The sequence below is a fragment of the Dipodomys ordii genome, unplaced genomic scaffold (assembly GCF_000151885.1).
Source record: "Dipodomys ordii isolate 6190 unplaced genomic scaffold, Dord_2.0 Scaffold14, whole genome shotgun sequence".
NCBI lineage: Eukaryota > Metazoa > Chordata > Mammalia > Rodentia > Heteromyidae > Dipodomys > Dipodomys ordii.
The window spans coordinates 1,700,430-1,713,830 of record NW_012267230.1 but is presented as its reverse complement, the minus strand read 5'-3'; positions in this window follow the sequence as shown (position 1 = coordinate 1,713,830).

The window sequence follows — 13,401 nt, the reverse complement described above, 5'->3', positions numbered from 1 at the left end:
GTACCTATAGCCCTTGAACTCTCGGCTAGAATGCAAGCCAGTGGAATCTATCGTATACAAGGTGTGTGTGTGTGTGTGTGTGTGTGTGTGTGTGTGTGTTGGTTTGGGGGGCTTGAAATCAAGGCGTCACACTCTCACTTGGCTTTTTCTGCTCAAGGCTAGCACTGTGCCATTGAAGCCACAGTTCTGCATCGGGCTTTTTATTTTTCTGATTAATTGGAGATAAGAGTCTCACAGACTTTCCTGCCTGGGCTGGCTTTGAGCCATGACCCTTGTATCTTAGCCTCCTGAGTAGCTAGGATTACAGACGTGAGCCACTAGTGGCTGGCCATTGCTCACAATTAAGAAGAGAGGGAAAAAAAGGAAAAGATGGTACCCAGATCACCATAAGAGGTGTTTCAGTGTGTCAGATTTGGGCAATTTTATTCAAGTGAGCCAGAGCAATGAAAACACACAGAGAGCTCAAGTTTGGACACTGGTGCCCTTCTGCCAGCCTTTGGTATAATGCCTAAGTATTTCATCTAGAAACTCCAGCTCTCAGAGCTGCTTGCTGAAAGGCACCTCCCCAGTTCTAAGAGGTCATGGTGCTAGTTACATAACCAGAACTTTCCAGGAAGAGAAGGAAAAGCAAAGCAAAGATCCAGTACGTGGAATCATCTATTAAAGACACAGCTAGATGTCAAAAAACATTACAGTGTAAAACCAAAGAATACAAAGGAATGCCCAACAAGTAAATCTGACTTTTAGCCAGGCAGTAAATGGTGGATTTGGTGGTGAGGGTATGTCCAGGTTAGTGAGAGGCTCAGGGAGGAAATAGTCCCAAGTTTACGCACGTAGTGGATGGCAAGCTGATATGTTATCACGGGTCTGCCCAGTACCCAACTCCAAGCTGTGGAATTAGTACCATGAGGGAAAAAAAATCATGTAGCTTTAGGTAGCAATGTTAGAGATAGCTCCAGATGTAGAGTGTTGCATAGGGATAAAGACACCAACTTAAAAGGAACTCAGCAATGCAAAGTTTACTTTTGCAGAAGGCTCGGCCATGGACCAAAAATCTGTCAAGGAAGGAGGTAGAGCAGGCAGGCTGCTCCCTTTTAATCCCCAGCACAGCAGGCCCCACCCCTCTGCTCCCATTGGCTGAGCTCAGATTCACAATCTGCAAAAGGATGTGGATGCAACTAAAATTCAAGGGGCTCCTAACTGGGTGTATTAGGGAATAGGATGTGTTAACTAAGATGTAATTAACAAGGGCCAAGCCACCTGGCCACAGCAGAAAAAGATTTCTCTCAAGGTTAACAGAAAGGAATGAAACACTTTGACAGAAAAGACCATATTTCTCACAAATGCTACAGCAAGCTAACCAGGATTAACAAATAGGACCAGACACGGAATGGCAGGGATGAATGGATGAAAGTGTCGTGTATGTGTGTGTGTGTGTGTGTGTATGTGTGTGTGTGTGTGTGTGTGTATGAGAGAGAGGTGGGGGGGAGGGAGGTACTAGGGCTTGAATTTGGAGACTTGTGTTCTTTTTGTTGTTGGTGTTGGCCATGGGGCTGGAACTCAGGGCCTGGGCGCTGTCCCTGAGCATTTTTGCTTACCACTTTGAGCCACAAGGCCATTTCTGGTTTTCTGGAGGTTAATTTGGAGATAAGAATCTCACGGACTTTCCTGCCCATGCTGGCTTTGAACCTTGATCCTCAGATCTCAGCCTCATGAATAGCTAGGATTACAGGTGTGTGCCCAGCTGGGCCTTGTTCATGCTTGGTTTTTGTACTCGAGTGCTCTACTACTTAGCCACACCGCCACTTCTGGATTTTTTTTAATATTTAACTGAGATAAGACTTTCCTAGACTTTTCTGTCCAGGATGGCTTCAAGAAGATCTCAGCCTCCTGAATATCTGGGGTTACAGGCGTGAGTCACCAATACCCAGCTTGAAAATGCTTTCCTTGTCCCTTCATTTGTTCTCACTTGCTCACAAGTGTGGATAGCCATTTCCCATGTGCTCCTTCAGGATAGTGAGTTACTCTACTTCTTCAAGGAGCTGGGAAGAGAAGGGGCCCCCTGCTGTTTTTAAATGCTAGCTGGAAGGTGGCAACCACTCACACTCTTTTTAGAACAACACACTCAGTTGAGGCCATACTAAATACAAATCAAGGCACACAGCCACTACTGTGTTATTGTGGAAGGTTGAATTTTGTGATAGAAGTGACTGATCTACACGAAGTAGCTGGTAGATAGCAAACAATACTGAATTACCTTATTTGTTTGTTTCTTCTTTAACAGAGTAAATGAGAGTGCGTGATAGAGCTTGCCAACACTGTTACCATGGATCCTATTATATAGTTACCTTCTCTTTGTTGATAGCTGGTGCTGGGCATCATAGGGCTCACACCTGTCAACTACTCTGGAGGCTGAAATCTGGAGGATCGCAGTTTGAGGCGAGCCCAAGAAGAAAAGTGCATGAGACTCCATCTCCACGATTATAAAATCTGGACTGACAGCATAGCTCAAGGGCTGTGCACCAGCTGAACAAGCAAACCAAGTGGGCAATGTTGTCTTGAGCTTTTTTTTTTACTCAAGGCTGGTGCTCTACCACTTGAGCCACAGCTCCACTTCCAGCTTTTTGCTGGTTAATTGGACATATGAGTCCCACAAACTTTCCTGCCTGCGCTGGCTTTGAACCGTAATTCTCAGATCTCAGCCTCCTGAGTAGCTAGGATTACAAGTGTGAGCCAGCTCAGTTTCAGTCCAGGGTCAGCTGGCTTCATGGATTTCAGATCTGCGGTATTAGAAGACTGTGGTCAAAGGCTTGGTAGAGGAGAATCCTTCACCTGGTAGTGGCCAGGACTCAGAGAGAGGGGCAGAGCCTGGACAGGGGCAAGGTGGGGTGGGGTTAAACCACACTCCTGGAGGACACGCCCCCAGTGACCTGCTTCCTCCACTCAGGACCCTCCTCCTTGTAAGTCCACTCAATCAATGCACTGATTCTTGGGTGAAGGTAAAGCCCTTCTGATCTAACCACCTGTAACTACTGCTGCAGGGCCAGATCTCCAGCACACATGGGTCTTTGGGAACTCTTCCTATCCAATCCCTCATGTTGGGAAAGCAGGCCGGGATGGGGGTGGCCTGCTTGGGGGCTGGGCCGCTCCTAGGGCTCCATGAGGACAGCTGGGCTTGGAGAGAAGCGGGGAGCCAAGCTCCCAGTGGCTGTATCCTGGGGGCATAAGCCAGGGCGTGAAGGGCCTGTGGATGTCCCGGGCACGGCCTGGGGCAGCTCCTCCTCTCCACCTTTGCCCCAGTGAGCACCCCCCACCCTTCCAGAGGACTGAATTCTTGGGCACTTTTTCCAGAACGTTCTGTACTCTGGGTAAATTCTCAAGGGCGAGGGAGGATCCAGCCTGCTCCTGGAACTAAATGAGCCCAGCTTGTTACCTGGAGGTGACCTGCTTCCTGGAAATGGCTGACCCACCCGAGATATTTCTGAGTACTCCATCTGGCTGACGGCAGGGACTCAAATTTGCACTGGGAACAGAGGATCATGGGATATCCCTCGGGAGACAAATGACCTTGTAGTGAGCCCCGGAGCTTTCTGTTCTGCCAGAGGATGCTGAGGGCTGGGGAGGACCAGGCAGCCTAGGGGGTGCTCACTGGTTGTCATGGAAACAGAAATTTGATGCTTTCTGCAACCCAGATGTTTAATAATAAGGGAGCGGATGTATGATACGTGGTTGTAGCCAGGCACTGGTGGCTCACGCCTGACATCCTAGCTATAGAGAATCATAATTAGAAATCAGCCCAGCAGGAGAGTCTATGAGACTCATCTCCAATTAACCACCAGAAAGCCAGAAGTGGAGCTGTGGCTCCAGTGGTAGAGTGGCCCTAGCCTTGAATGGAAAAAGCTTAGGAACAGAGCCCATGTCTTGAGTTCAAGCCCCAGTACACACACACACACACACACTCTCTCTCTCTCTCTCTCTTCTCGTTCTCTCTCTCTCCTCTCTCTTTTTCTCTTCCCCCTTCCCCCCCCCCACAGAGTTGTGGAAGCTAAATAAAATAACCCCATCCAAAGATAAAGATGGCAGAGTTAAGATCCAAAATGCATCGTGCATCAACCACAAGGCAGAATAGTAATACAGGTGCTTACAGTTCATGTCCTATAACAAAACACCACAGAACCAAGTGGCTTTCTGCAGAGATTTATCAGCCTGGTGTGTGTGTGTGTGTGTGTGTGTGTGTGTGAGGAATGGAAGATCATCTTTGCTTGGAGGCTCTGACTTACTTCTTGTGAACTTGCAGTGGAAATGTCAGCAGAAGCCCCAGCGTTGGAGTTGGAGACATTATGGAGTTGGAGACTCCATTTCTCATGGTGCTGACTCAGTCAGCTGTCAGCTGGGTGCTGACTGTGGGAAGGCTGAGTCCCTTCCCAGGAACAGCACTCCCCCACAGTGAGCCATCCAAGTCAGCTCATGAGCGAAGCAGACACGCTCTGTTCTGGAAGGACAGGTCACAAGGTTTGGTCTGTTGCTTGAAGAGCCTTGCAGACATCTCCTCCTCCTTCTCTTCTTGCTCCTCTTCCGTCTCCTGTGTCATTTTTAGCTACATCAATGCTCTCCCATTAGAACGTGCTCGTATTAAAATGCACTCTCTAGTTCTCTGACGCTCCTTTGAAGGCTACCTGGAGCAATGGCTGGGTGTGGTGGCTCATACTCTTGTCATCCAGCAACGTGGAAGACAGTAGGATCACAGTCCAGACATCAAATGAGATGCTACCTCGAAAATGATCAAGACTAAAAGGGGGAGGAAAAGCTGGAAGTGTGACTCAAATGGTAGAACATCTGCCCAGCAGGAAAGCACAAGGTCTTAAGTTCAAACCCCTACACCACCAAAGGAAGAGAAAGGGCTGCTTCACTCATTAGTTGTAACCTTGGGAAGATGACAAATTGGTTTTTTTTTTTTTTTGGTCATGGGAGCTGAACTCTGGGCCTGGGCGCTATCCCTCAGCTCTTCAGCTCAAGGCTAGTGCTCTACCATTTGAGCCACAGCGCCACTTCCGGCTTTTTTCTGCTTATGTGGTGCTGAGGAATCGAACCCAGGACCTCATGCATGCGAGGCAAGTGCTCTACCACTGAGTCACCTTCCCATCCCCCCCTTTTTTCTCTTTTTTTTGCTTTCCATTTTTCCATGGGCAGTCAGAGTGACATATCCAGGGACATTTGGCCCAATTCTTCTATCAGCACCTCCTCACCTGCTAGAGCAAGGTGCGTTTCGCATCGTCTGTCTCTGTTTGCTGTTTTCTTTTTGACATAAGGAGGCCCGTGTTTGTTCAACACTGGGTGTTCAGATAGGTTAAACAGTCTGTTTAATTATTTTTGGCTCGGACAAAGAAATGAGGCAAAGGTTTATATTTACTGTACTTTTACTTTGCGCTATAAACGAGTCAGCAATGTGTAAGGGGAGGGAGCTTTGGGCAGGGGTAGAAGTGGCAGAGTACTGTTCTTTGTGATCCCTGGAGGGGTCAGATTTAATGGGGACAGAGACACCTTCTTTAACAAGCTTGGATGTCCTAGCTCAAATACAGCTACTCCAAGCCAGGCTTGCTCAGGCACTGTACCCCTGGTCCACTGGGGTCATGGGGGATAGTTGAAGTCCTTCTAGTTCTAACTTTTCTCTTTCCTGGAATAAGCCACACCCACTCTTCATCTGAGGTAAGCTCAGGGTATCCTGCAGAAACTGCTGCGTGTGTGTCTGGGTTGCAGAGAGAGGCCCCTTCTCTGCAGGGTGTGGCTCTTCCTTACCCTCCACCTGCTGACACACAGCTGCCTCAGGCCCCAGCTTGAACCTGCTTCAGCCAGAATGCATTCCAGGAAGAGCTCTGGGTAGAATCCACACTATGCTTCCAGAAACCCTTGTGTTGTGTCTGCTGTGGAGCTTGCTGCCTGGGTCCTAATTCCTGTCTATTGACCTGTATTCCCAGTATGCTGCTGTCTACTCAGCATGGGCAGAGCCTGCTCATTTGTCCATCCATCCATCCATCCATCCACTCATTCATCCACCTATTCATTCATTCATCCATCCACTCATCCATCCACTCATCCATCTATCCATCCATCCACTCATTCATCCACCTATCCATTCATTCATCCATCCACTCATCCATCCTTCCATCTATCCACCCATCCATCCATTCGTCATCCCTTTACTCACCCATCCATCCATTCATCCACTCATTCATCCACCTATCCATTCATCCATCCATCCATCTACTCATCCATCCATCCATTCATCCACTCATCCATCCACTTATCCATCCATATATACGTACATTGATCCACTAATCCATCCACCCAAACATTCATCCACTCATTCATTCATTCATCAATCCATTCATGCATCTATTTGAATGATATGCATAGTACAATGCTAGATACTTTCACCTCTGCATAGTGAGTGCCTATTACATTTTACTTACTGGAAGAATTTATGATGACAACAGAATGATGAAACCTGTTGATAATATTTTGGGAAAGGCAGGAAAGAAGGTCAGGAGATTGTCTGGAATTGCAATATTTGTGGAAATGTAACAATACCCCCTCCCACTCATATAACTAGTATAAGCTATTTTTAAAAAAGGATGATGGCCAGATTTGTGGAACCAGGCCTGTGTCCGTGGCTGATGAGGAGAAAACACTGTGGGACCCCAGTGGGTGAGAGACACTGAGGCGGGCCCAGGAAACTGCCTGTGATTGTGTGGAGGGAACTGAGCTCCCCTAAATGGAACTGGTGCCTTGAAGGTGGCCCACTGCAGTCTGCAAGGGTGGGGGGCGGGGCCAGGGCTCAGGGGAGGGGCAGGGTCAGAGCCAAGTGTGTAAGGTCTACACTGGGACATCTCCCTCCCTCTTGGCTGAGTTTCCGCCCAGTATCTGTTACCTAGGTAACTGGCAGACCTGAAAGCAGTCATCTCCTCCTCCTGCTAGGTCACATCCTGGGCCACCTCTGGTCACATGCCTCCCATCTGACCTTAGGAGGGTCCCAGACCCCGAGGTCACGTTGGATCCAGTGTGGCCACACCTCTTCCTATCCCTGGCCTAGATAAGTTCTGGCCCAGGGTGGGTTGGGTGGGTCATCCGCCTCCCTCCTCCTTTCCTTTTTCAGCCATGCTTCTCCACCATGCATGATGGGGGCAGCAGTTCGGTAAATAAACTTCTTTTCCTGCCTAACTAGCGCATTGGTGTTCTCTTCATCGGCTACCTAATATACCTTACAAAGTGTGGGGAGATGTTCAAGCCTTTGCAATCAGCCTGGGAGATTCAAGATTCAGGAACTCTCCATTTCCTTTGCTTTTTCTCTATTCCTTTATAGGGAGTGCTGGGATTTGAACTCAGAGTTTTGGACTCACTAGGTAGACTCTCTGCCATTTGCCCCATATTTTCAGTCTCTTTTGCTGCAGTTCTTTTTAAGGTAAGGTTTCATCCTTTTTCCCCAGGGCTAATTTTGGACCGGCATGCTGTAAGTCTTCTATGCAACTGAGATCACAGGTGTGCAGCACCAAGCCCAGATTGTTTGAAGAGGTCTCAGAAACTTTAGTCTGTGGACAGTCATGATCCTTTGCTGCCTGAGTAGCTGAGATTACAAGAAACACCATAGCCAGCCTTCAGTTTCCTTGTCTACAGAATGGGGGTAAAACTAGTACTTAATTTCCATGGGAGAGGGGGAGGGTCAGGGTGAGTTTTGGATGAGATCCTGCACAAAGCACAATAGCCTAGTGACAGGCAGGTAGTAAACATTTAATAAATGCCGGCAAGTCTCAACTTCTAGTTCTGCTGGCTTTGTTCACAGTGAGTTGGGAGTTGGAGATAAGAAGAAACATTTGTTTTCTCCGTTTGGAGGCATTTCTCTGGCTATTTCTTACAGTCCTAGCACATGGCAGGCAGTAGTAGTAGCACATGAAACACTCTTCTTGGATCAGTGCTTTCCTGGATGTCTCTGTGGCTAGATCTTCTCCAACATGTATGTTTACAGATAAACCACCTGAGAAGGAAGGATCTGAACAAGAGCTCATCACATCTGATCATAGACAGACAGAAGGAGATACTAGATGCCTTGAAGAGAAAAAAAGAGGAAGGAAGGGAGGAAAGAAGGAAGGAAGGAAGGAAGGAAGGAAGGAAGGAAAGAAGGAAGGAAGGAAGGAAGGAAAGGACTTGATTTAGTTACAAAGAATCTGTTCTGAAGTCTAGATGCAGAAGAATATAGATCAAAAGAGGTTTGAAAGAGCCACTGGAAGGCTCTTTGAGGTCTGTGTCTCAAAGTCTTGGTGTCTACATTCTTATGGCTCTTGTCTAATCTACGATACCAACTCTCTTTGACACCTGAATTCAGAGACTGTGTCAGTCAGCTATCTGTCACTGTAACAAAATACCTAAGTCAGTTTATAAAGAAGAAAGGTTTGTTTTGGCTCACAAGTTGGAAGATTCCAGGCCATGAGCTGATGGGTCCAGTAGCTTTGGGCCTGTGGTGAGACAGTACTTCATGGCAGGAGCCTGAGGTAGACTATAATTGCTCACCTGATGACCAAGAAGCACAAGAAGGAAGAGGAAGAGAGTGGAATGTCCCATAATCCCCTTCAAGGACGTGGTGCCAATGACCTAAGAACCTCTCATCAGACCCCACCTCCCAGAGCTAGCCCTACTTAACAATAGGCACCATCCAGACAAGTCTTTAGAACATAGGCCATGGGTTAATATCAAGATTCAGCTGCACCAGTGGCTGATGGGGCCAGGGTTAGGGGCACAGTGGCTCCCAGGGCTATGTCTAGTTGGCTAGGTAGATGGAGGGGCCTCCAGCTGGCATCTGGGAAGGATGGGCAGATTGGGAGGGGGCAGGTATCAGGTCCTGTTTAAACATAGAGACCTTTGGGTATTCAGAGGACATCAAAGATGTCCAGAGGCCAACTGAACAAAGGTGGACCTAAGGGTCTTGGAGTTATGTGAAGAGGTAGAATTATTATTATTATTATTATTGGTGTGTGTGTGTGTGTGTGTGTGTGTGTGTGCGCGCATGCCAGTCCTGGGGCTTGAACTCAGGGCTTGGGTGCTGTCCCTGAACGTTTTTGTTCAAGGCTAACTCTCTACCACTTGAGCCACAGATCCACGTCTGGCTTTTTTTTCCTCCAAATATTTCTTTATGGAATTAAATGACTACATAAATTTCACAATACTGTGGCATAGTTATACTTTGCTAAAGCCACAAACACATTTTAACCTTCACAAAGATCATCATCATTACCTGGCTTCTGGCTTTTTTTTTTTTTTTGGTCGGTCATGAGATTTGAACTCTGGGCCTGGACGCTGTCCCTCAGCTCCTCAGCTCAAGGCGAGCACTCTACCACTTGAGCTACAACGCCACTTCTGGTTTTCTGGTGGTTTATTGGAGATAGGAGTCTCACAGTCTTTCCTGCCTGGGCTGGCTTTGAACCGAGATCCTCAGATCTCAGCCTCCTGAGTCGCTAGGATTAGCAACTGGCTTCTGGCAAGAGACAGCATTTAACCCATGAGTCAGGAGGGGATTGTGATGGGCCAGTGGAAGAGTGAAGAGAGTGGAAGAGGACAAAGGATAAAATCATGGCGAAAGCCAAGAAAGGTAATTTGGAGAGGGAGAGCAAAGGATGGGGTGCCAGGAAAGAAGAGAAAGGTCAAAATGCATAAGAAAAACGAGGGCAAAACCAGGGGCTTATATTCTACCACTGCTGTCCTGAAGAGTGTTCAGGGTTACTAGAAAAGAAGTGTAATTGAATTCTAAACACATAAAACACATGCAGCTACTTGTAATGGAGAAAATACATAGTAAGACAATCAAGAGATAACTTTTGCTGGGCTTAAACTCAAAGTCTGTGCATTGCCTCATAGCTTTTCCACTCAAGACTGGCAGATATATATATATATATATATATATATATATAGATATATATATATAATATATATATATATGATTTGTTATGAGTGTAACACAAAGGCACAATACATTCATCTGATCATATAAAATAATATTTATTGAAATGAACCCCAGGAAATGGAAACAGGCTTTTTCTTCATTGCTATTTTTGTTTCTTTTTTCTTGTTTGTTTATCTGTCTCTGGGAGGAGGGTAAGGGAAGGCATAGAAATGGAGAGAACAAAGGGTGAACAAATGCAGGGTGATATTCACTAGACACTATGTAGAAAATGAACTGTACAACTTGTGGGTGGGGATGAGAGGGAAAACCAGGAGAGAAAGAGAAAGGTGATGGGCTGGGAAGGTAGCTCAGTGGTAGAGTGCTTGCCTTGCATGCATGAGGCCCTAGGTTCGATTCCACAGCACCACATAAGCAAAAAGACAAAAAAGTTGGAAATAGCGCTGTGGCTCAAGTGGTAGAGCGCTAGCCTTGAGCTGAAGAGCTGAGGGACAGCGCCCAGGCCCAGAGTTCAGGCCCCACGACCGGACGCCAAAAAAAAAAAAAAGAAAAAAGTGTCTCGACAAGAAATGTATTCATTACCTTATTCATGTAACTGGAACCCCTCTGTTACCTTTATAATAACAATAAAATGTAAAATAGAAATATATCAATATAATATAAATACAACAAGGAAATATAATGACAATAAAAATGGATAAAAATAGTTATAAGCTTGAAAACAAAAAGTGACCTGCAGAAGAAGTTATGCTTGAACTTGAAGCTGATATCTGTAAATGTATGGTCTATATTTATAAAATTGTTGGTAGTAGAAAAATCTAACAAATAATGAATAACTTTGTAACCTGTATTCCAAAAAAGGAAAGTTTGGGGCTGGGAATATGGCTTAGTGGTAGAGTGCTTGCCTAGCATTCATGAAGCCCTGGGTTTGATTCCTCAGTACCACATACACAGAAAAGGCTGGAAGTGGTGCTGTGGCTCAAGTGGTAGAGTGCTAGCCTTGAGCAAAAGAAGCTCAGGGACAGCGCCCAAGCCCCTAGTTCAAGCCCCAGGACCTGGGGAGCGGGGGGAGGAGAAAAGCAGCCGTAGAGTGTGTGGGTGTCTTCTCTGTCACCATAGAAGAATAAGGCCAAGAGCAGGAGCCGGCTGTAACCTCTGGCTGTCTCAGCACTTCAGTCCTTCCTACTTGAATCTGCACTTTCCAAGTTAAGTAGCACACAACACTCATGCTTGCTCCTCTGGCAAAGCCAGAGAGAGGCTGGTGGTGCCCCCTCCCTATAACAAGCCAGGGCCGCAAAGCCCTGGAGACTTGTGTCACCCAGGGGCCAGGATGGTGGTAGGTGATTCAGAAGCTGGGCAGGAAGAGGGGTGTACAGCCCGGATGGCAGTGCTATGGAGAGTCTGGTCTTGAGAAATTCAAGGTCACCTTGACTTTCAGGCAAAGAAACTGCTATCCCCAGAGCCATCACAACCAGGTGCCTGGCCCTCTGAGGGATCTGGCTGTCATCTCCGCTGGGCTGGGCGTCATTCTGGCCATGGGCTGATCCTTGACTCAGGCTCTTTGCCAAGCTCTGAGCCAGTCCCTTTTCTGTCCCTCTTTTCAGATCCAATAGAAAGCCAGAGTTGGCAGCTGCAGCACCCAATGTCCTGTCTGCATTCATGAGCAGTGTCTATCATTTCCAAAGCCTGGCACAGAATGCCAAGATCTCAAGCTGTGGCCCAGGAAGGTGCCAGCATATTATGATTACTTTTGAAATTAAACATATAACAGTGTGTGTGTGTGTGTGTGTGTGTGTGTGTGTGTGTGGCCTTGAGGGGAAAAAATCTAAGAAACAGCCCCCAGGCCCTGAGTTCAAGCCCTAGTACTAGCATATACACAAAAGTATCTTGTAAATGAATGCCATTTAAAATACAAAAAGACAAGACAGCACCGATGGCTCCTGTCGGTAATCCTAGCTACTCAGGAAGCTGAGATCTGAAAATCCAGGTGAGACTCATCTCCAGTTAGCCACCAAAAAGCCAAAAGTGGAGCTGTGGTTCACATGGTACAGCATCAGTCTTGAGCACAAAAGCTAAGGGATAGTACCCAGGTCTCTGAGTTCAAGTCTCAGGACTGGGCATATGCGCGCATGTGTGCACGCACACGTGCACGTGCGCGCACACACACACACACACACACAAGACAGCTGTCAGATTCCTCAGTCTGTGCAATGGGTTGATAAACCACTGTGAGACCACAGAGTTTGTCAGGCAGACATCTTGCAGGTCTGCCTGGAGATGGGCACAGAGGAGGCTGGGAAGAGTCCCTGGGAGTTCCCCTGGGAGGGGAGGGAAGGAGCCCAATCAACTTCAGGGTGGTTTCGCTTGCTCTTCCTGCCCCTCCCAGCTTCCAGCTGGACACAATGAGGCTCCTTCAGTCCCATCCTGCAATTACAGGTGGCACGTGTCTCAGGAATCCTGCTGATCCAGGCTGTCTCCCCGCCCTGGCCTGCTCCTACCTTGGGACAGGAGATGGAGTTTGTTGGGAGGGGATGGTGGCTGTTGTAGGCCAGAGCTAGACAGAGCAGAGGATGATTTCAGAGCAGCCATTCCTCAGGGCTGCTTCCGTGCAGAAGCGAAGGCAGGTGGCAGAATGAGCTCATTCTGCATTACATCTTGTGGGCATTTCTTTGAATGCCATTTTTAATACTCTGGTTTGAAATATACACTATATATATATATATATATATAAAATGTATGTACATAAAGAGTATATACCATTTAATTTAATTTATTTGTGGGGTGTGTGTGTGTGTGTGTGTGTGTGTGTGTGTGTGTGTGCCAGTACTGAGGCTTGAACTTAGAGCTTTACATTCTCACATAGCTTTTTCACTCAAGGCTGGCTCTCTACCACTTGAGCCAGACCTCCACTTGCAGCTTTTTTGCTGGTTAGTTGGAGTTCAGAGTCTTAAGGACTTACTTTCCTGGGCTGGCTTTGAACCGTGATCCTCAGATCTCAGTCTCCTGAGTAGCTAGGATTGCAGGTGTGAGCCATGGATGCGCCGCTTGTTGGTTGTTTTGGGGGTGTCAGGTTGCTCTTGGGATCCAGGTGATGCCCTGGGGGAGCTCTTGCTCCTCACTTGCCTTCTTTTCTGGGATTTTTTTAAAGTGTGCAAAACCACGTATGATGGAAGAGTGCAGGCAAAAGCCTAGTGAAGCTGAATATACAGGATATCCCGCCCTCCTGTTATGCCACCACTGAGGGCGGGAAAGAATCCTTTTCCAGCCAGTTTCCCGAGCCCCCTCTGCCTCTCATTACTTCCGATCCCAGTGCCCAGCCTGGAAGTTTCTACTAGCCTCTCATTCATCTTTGGTGCATCTGCACTGTTTCACTTGTAGGGATTTTTTTTTTCAGTCAACTCAATCTTTTCTTCTTTCTTTCTTTCTTTCTTTCTTTCTTTCTTTCTTTCTTTCTT